The following is a 6,940-nucleotide window of genomic DNA, read 5'->3' as shown; positions in this document are numbered from 1 at the left end:
AAATAAAAAAAAAACCCTCCAGAAAGCAGGCATAGAAGGAACATACCTCAACATAATCAAAGCCATATGCAATAACCCAACAGCAAACATTATCCTCAATGGTGAAAAATTGAAAGCATTTCCCCTAAAGTCAGGAACAAGACAAGGGTGCCCACTTTCACCACTACTACTCAACATAGTTATGGAAGTTTTAGCCTCAGCAATCAGAGAAGAAAAAGAAATAGAAGGAATCCATATTGGAAAAGAAGAAGTAAAACTCTCACTGTTTGCAGATGACATGATCCTCTACATAGAAAACCCTAAAGACACCACCAGAAAATTACTAGTCACTGGAAAATACTAATCAATGAATACAGTAAAGTTACAGGATATAAAATTGTTACACAGAAATCGCTTGCATTTATATACACTAACAATGAGAAAACAGAAAGAGAAATTAAGGAAACAATTCCATTCACTATTGCAATGAAAAGAATAAAATACTTAGGAATAAATCTACCTAAAGAAACAAAAGACCTATACATAAAAAAACTATAAAACACTGATGAAAGAAATCAAAGATGACACAAATAGATGCAGAAGGCCCTAGAGTGATAAGTTCGGCTTCAGACACGCCTCAGCGCCAGCAGCGAGTTGGAGCTCTATGGAGGTGGCCGCCAGTATCGGGTGGTGGCTGCAGCAGCGACTCTTCTGAGCTGTTTCAAGCCGGTTCCGACTCCTTCCTCCCCCTTCCCTCCCCCTTTTTTGTTTTCCGTTCCCCTTCCCGCTCCCTTCCGCGTCCCCGACGACCCGATCCTGAGGAGGCAGCTGCGGTGGCAGCTGCTGAGTTCTCGGTGAAGGTTTTTCATTTCTCCCATCCTCTTCCCTCCCCACCCCATCCATTAATATTATTCTTTTGAAGATTCTTCGTTGTCAAGCCTCCAAAGTGGAGAGTGCAATCGCAGAAGGGGGTGCTTCTCGTTTCGGTGCTTCTTCGGGCGGAGGAGGAAGTAGGGGTGCACCTCAGCACTATCCCAAGACTGCTGGCAACAGCGAGTTCCTGGGGAAAACCCCAGGGCAAAACGCTCAGAAATGGATTCCTGCACGAAGCACTAGACGAGATGACAACTCCGCAGCAAACAACTCGGCAAATGAAAAAGAACGACATGATGCAATCTTCAGGAAAGTAAGAGGCATATTAAATAAGCTTACTCCTGAGAAGTTTGACAAGCTATGCCTTGAGCTCCTCAATGTGGGTGTAGAGTCTAAACTCATCCTTAAAGGGGTCATACTGCTGATTGTGGACAAAGCCCTAGAAGAGCCAAAGTATAGCTCACTGTATGCTCAGCTATGTCTGCGATTGGCAGAAGATGCACCAAACTTTGATGGCCCAGCAGCAGAGGGTCAACCAGGACAGAAGCAAAGCACAACATTCAGACGCCTCCTAATTTCCAAATTACAAGATGAATTTGAAAACCGAACCAGAAATGTTGATGTCTATGATAAGCGTGAAAATCCCCTCCTCCCTGAGGAGGAGGAACAGAGAGCTATTGCCAAGATCAAGATGTTGGGGAACATCAAATTCATTGGAGAACTTGGAAAGCTTGATCTTATTCGTGAATCTATCCTTCATAAGTTCATCAAAACACTTTTGGAAAAAAAGAAGAGAGTCCAACTCAAAGATATGGGAGAGGATTTGGAGTGCCTCTGTCAGATAATGAGGACAGTGGGACCTAGGTTAGACCATGAACGAGCAAAGTCCTTAATGGATCAGTACTTTGCCCGAATGTGCTCCTTGATGTTAAGTAAGGAATTGCCGGCGAGGATTCGTTTCCTGCTGCAGGATACCGTAGAGTTGCGAGAACACCATTGGATTCCTCGCAAAGCTTTTCTTGACAATGGACCAAAGACGATCAATCAAATCCGTCAAGATGCAGTAAAAGATCTAGGAGTGTTTATTCCTGCTCCTATGGCTCAAGGGATGAGAAGTGACTTCTTTCTGGAGGGACCGTTTATGCCACCCAGGATGAAAATGGATAGGGACCCACTTGGAGGACTTGCTGATATGTTTGGACAAATGCCAGGAAGCGGAATTGGTACTGGTCCAGGAGTTATCCAGGATAGATTTTCACCCACCATGGGGCGCCATCGTTCAAATCAGCTCTTCAATGGCCATGGGGGACACATCATGCCTCCCACACAGTTGCAGTTTGGGGAGATGGGAGGCAAGTTTATGAAAAGCCAGGGGTTAAGCCAGCTCTACCATAACCAGAGTCAGGGACTCTTATCCCAGCTGCAAGGACAGTCGACGGATATGCCACCTCGGTTTTCTAAGAAAGGACAGCTTAATGCAGATGAGATTAGCTTGAGGCCTGCTCAGTCTTTCCTAATGAATAAAAATCAAGTGCCAAAGCTTCAGCCCCAGATAACTATGATTCCTCCTAGTGCACAACCACCACGCACTCAAACGCCACCTCTGGGACAGACACCTCAGCTTGGTCTCAAAACTAATCCACCACTTATCCAGGAAAAGCCTGCCAAGACCAGTAAAAAACCACCACCATCAAAGGAAGAACTGCTTAAACTAACCGAAACTGTTGTAACTGAATACCTGAATAGTGGAAATGCAAATGAAGCTGTCAGTGGTGTAAGAGAGATGAGAGCTCCTAAACACTTCCTTCCTGAGATGTTAAGCAAAGTAATCATCCTGTCACTGGACAGAAGTGATGAAGATAAAGAAAAAGCAAGTTCTTTGATCAGTTTTCTCAAACAGGAAGGGATAGCCACACGTGACAACTTCATGCAGGCTTTCCTGAATGTATTGGACCAGTGCCCCAAACTGGAGGTTGACATCCCCTTGGTGAAATCATATTTAGCACAGTTTGCAGCTCGTGCTATCATTTCGGAGCTGGTGAGCATTTCAGAACTAGCTCAACCACTGGAAAGTGGCACCCATTTTCCTCTCTTCTTACTTTGTCTTCAGCAATTAGCTAAATTACAAGATCGAGAATGGTTAACATAGCTTTTCCAACAAAGCAAGGTCAATATGCAGAAAATGCTCCCAGAAATTGATCAAAATAAGGACCGCATGTTGGAGATCTTGGAAGGAAAGGGACTGAGTTTCTTATTCCCACTTCTCAAATTGGAGAAGGAACTGTTAAAGCAAATAAAGCTGGATACATCCCCTCAAACCATATATAAATGGATTAAAGATAACATCTCTCCCAAACTTCATGTAGATAAAGGATTTGTGAACATCTTAATGACTAGCTTCTTACAGTACATTTCTAGTGAAGTAAACCCTCCCAGTGATGAAACAGATTCTTCCTCTGCTCTTTCCAAAGAACAGTTAGAGCAGGAAAAACAACTGCTTCTTTCCTTCAAGCCAGTAATGCAGAAATTCCTTCATGATCATGTTGATCTACAAGTTAGTGCCCTCTATGCTCTTCAGGTGCACTGCTACAACAGCAACTTCCCAAAAGGCATGTTACTCCGCTTTTTTGTTCACTTCTATGACATGGAAATTATTGAAGAAGAAGCTTTCTTGGCTTGGAAAGAAGATATAACCCAAGAGTTTCCAGGGAAAGGCAAAGCTTTGTTCCAGGTGAATCAGTGGCTAACCTGGCTAGAAACTGCTGAAGAAGAAGAATCAGAGGAAGAAGCTGACTAAAAGAACCAGCCAAAGCCTTAAATTGTGCAAAACATACTGTTGCTATGATGTAACTGCTATGACCTAACCACTGCGAAAATTCACTCCACTGTAATGTTTTCACAATATTTAAAAGCAGAAGCACGTCAGTTAGGATTTCCTTCTGCATAAGGTTTTTTTTTTTGTAGTGTAATGTCTTAATCATAGTCTACCATCAAATATTTTAGGGGTATCTTTAATGTTTAGATAGTATATTAGCAGCATGCAATAATTACATCATAAGTTCTCAAGCAGAGGCAGTCTATTGCAAGGATCGTCTTTGCTGCCAGTTATCATAGGCTGTTTTAAGTTAGAAAACTGAATAGCAACACTGAATACTGTAGAAATGCACTTTGTTCAGTAATACTTGAGTTGTTGCAATATTTGATTATCCATTTGGTTGTTACAGAAAAATTCTTAACTGTAATTGATGGTTGTTGCCATAATAGTATATTGCCTGTATTTCTACCTCTAGTAATGGGCTTTATGTGCTAGATTTTAATATCCTTGAGCCTGGGCAAGTGCACAAGTCTTTTTAAAAGAAACATGGTTTACTTGCACAAAACTGATCAGTTTTGAGAGATCGTAAATGCCCTTGAAGTGGTCTTTGTGGGTGTGAAACAAACGGTGAGAATTTGAATTGGTCCCTCTTATTATAGTATTAAAATTAAGTCTACTTAATTTATCAAGTCATGTTCATGCCCTGATTTTATATACTTGTATCTATCAATAAACATTGTGATACTTGAAAAAAAAAAAATAGATGGAGAAATATACCATGTTCATGGATTGGAAGAATCAATACAGTGAAAATGAGCATACTATCCAAAGCAATCTATCAATTCAATGCAATCCCTACCAAGCTACCTATGGTATTTTTCAGAGAACTAGAACAAATAACTTCACAATTTGTATGGAAATACAAAAAACCCTCTAATAGCCAAAGCAATCTTGAGAAAGAATGGAACTGGAGGAATCAACCTGCCTGACTTCAGACTATACTACAAAGCTACAATTATCAAGACAGTATGGTACTGGCACAAAGACAGAAATGTAGATCAATGGAACAGAATAGAAAGCCCAGAGATAAATCCACATGCCCATGGGCACCTTATCTTTGACAAAGGAGGCAAGAATATACAATGGAGAAAAGACAATCTCTTTAAAAAGTGTTGCTGGGAAAACTGGCCAACAACCTTTAAAAGAGTGAAACCAGAACACTTTCTAACACCATACACAAAAATAAACTCAAAATTGATTAAAGATCTAAATGTAAGACCAGAAACTATAAAACTCTTAGACAAAAACATAGGCAATACAGTCTCTGACATAAATCACAGCAGGATCCTCTATGACCCACCTCCCAGAGTAACAGAAATAAAAGCAAAACTAAACAAATGGGACCTAATTAAACTTAAAAGCTTTTGCACAACGAAGGAAACTATAAGCAAGGTGAAAAGACAGCCTTCAGAATGGGAGAAAATGATGGCAAATAAAAATCAACTGACAAAGAGTTAATCTCAAAAATATACAAGCAGCTCCTGAAGCTCAATTCCAGAAAAATAAATGACCCAATCAAAAAATGGGCCAAAGAACTGAACAGACATTTCTCCAAAGAAGACATACAGATGGCTAACAAACACATGAAAAGATGCTCAACATCACTCATTATCAGAGAAATGCAAATCAAATCTGCAATGAGGTACCATCTCATGCTGGTCAGAATGGCTGCTATCAAAAAGTCTCCAAACAATAAATGCTGGAGAGGGTGTGGCAAAAAGGAAGCTTCTTACACTCTTCATGGGAATGCAAACTAGGACAGTCACTATGGAGAACAGTGTGGAGATTCGTTAAAAAACTGGAAATAGAACTGCCATATGACCCAGCAAACCCACTGCTGAGCATATACACTGAGGAAACCAGAATTGAAAGAGACACGTGTACCCCAATGTTCATCACAGCATTGTTTACAATAGCCAGGACATGGAAGCAACCTAGATGTCCATTGGCAGACGAATGGGTAAGAAAGCTGTGGTACACATACACTCAGCTATTAAAAAGAATGCATTTGAATCAATTCTAATGAGGTGGATGAAACTGGAGCCTATTATACAGAGTGAAGTAAATCAGAAAGAAAAACACCAATGCAGTATATTAATGCCTATATATGGAATTTAGAAAGATAGTAATGATGACCCTATATGCAAGACAGCAAAAGAGACACAGATGTAAAGAAGAGTCTTTTGGACTCTGTGGGAGAAGGCGATGGTGGGATGATTTGAGAGAATAGCATTGAAACATGTATACTATCATATGTGAAATATATTGCCAGTCCAGGTTTGATGCATGAGACAGGGTGCTCAGGGCTGGTGCACTGGGATGACCCTTAGGGATGGGATGGGGAGGGAGGTGAGAGGGGGTTCAGGATGGGGAAAACATGTACACCAATGGCTGATTCATGTCAGTGTATGGCAAAAACCACTACAATATTGTATAATAATTAGCCTCCAATTAAAATAAATACATTAATTTAAATAAATAAATATTGCTTCCATTGATCATTTCTGTTTTCATTATACATTCCTGGCTTTGCATTTCTCATGTATTTCTTATTTTGTGCCATTACATGTATTGAGGACTGTGAAAGATTTTTATACTATAGAAATCTATAGTACTTTCTTTCATTATCTTTTAACTTCTCTACTGTGCTTTAATGAAACCCATTTCACTATTATCTCCCAAATTTCCAATAAAATTATACCCTACTTGATAGGCTTGTATAAGCAATGTTTGGTATATAAATCAAAGAAATTGGATATATCCTACATTTTAATTCATTGTAGAAAGAGAATGTGTGAGTAACATCAAGCACTTAGGGACAACATATATGAAAGCAAAATGGGATAAAATTTTAGAGAAAAATATCAAATATTTCACAGAATGGGATTTGTGATGCTGATATATAAATCCCTGAGACAAGCAGTAATCTGTATTACTTTTGTGTCTTATTTAATTAGCCATTCTCAAATGGATAGTCTAGAAATTATTATTGTAATTCATCTCTTGTTAGAGCTTGTATTTACAAATTATTTTATGAGATGCTCTAAGTCCTTGTATGTTGTAAAATATCTGTGTGTTCTTTTTAAACTTTAATAATGAACTGAAGAATATGAGACTCTTTCATTAAGCATATTTGAAGTTAAAATAATTTTACATTTACTCTATTGTCTTCTACCAGTTTAGTTTCAAATAAGTGTTTTGTAGATAGCCTAT

At 39.3% G+C, this 6,940-nt stretch overlaps 1 pseudogene across 1 annotated transcript; it reads left to right on the top strand.

Moving 5' to 3' along the window:
* The first annotated feature begins 560 nt into the window (after positions 1-560).
* LOC122439387 lies at positions 561-3,714 on the top strand (annotated as a pseudogene). The gene is made up of 2 exons (XR_006268859.1): positions 561-708; positions 828-3,714. The product of XR_006268859.1 is annotated as a eukaryotic translation initiation factor 4 gamma 2-like (transcript).
* The last annotated feature ends 3,226 nt before the right edge of the window (positions 3,715-6,940 follow it).

Source organism: Cervus canadensis, chromosome 1 (assembly GCF_019320065.1).
Source record: "Cervus canadensis isolate Bull #8, Minnesota chromosome 1, ASM1932006v1, whole genome shotgun sequence".
Lineage (NCBI taxonomy): Eukaryota > Metazoa > Chordata > Mammalia > Artiodactyla > Cervidae > Cervus > Cervus canadensis.
The sequence above is the reverse complement of the archived record's forward strand: the minus strand, read 5'-3'. Positions and strand labels throughout refer to the sequence as shown.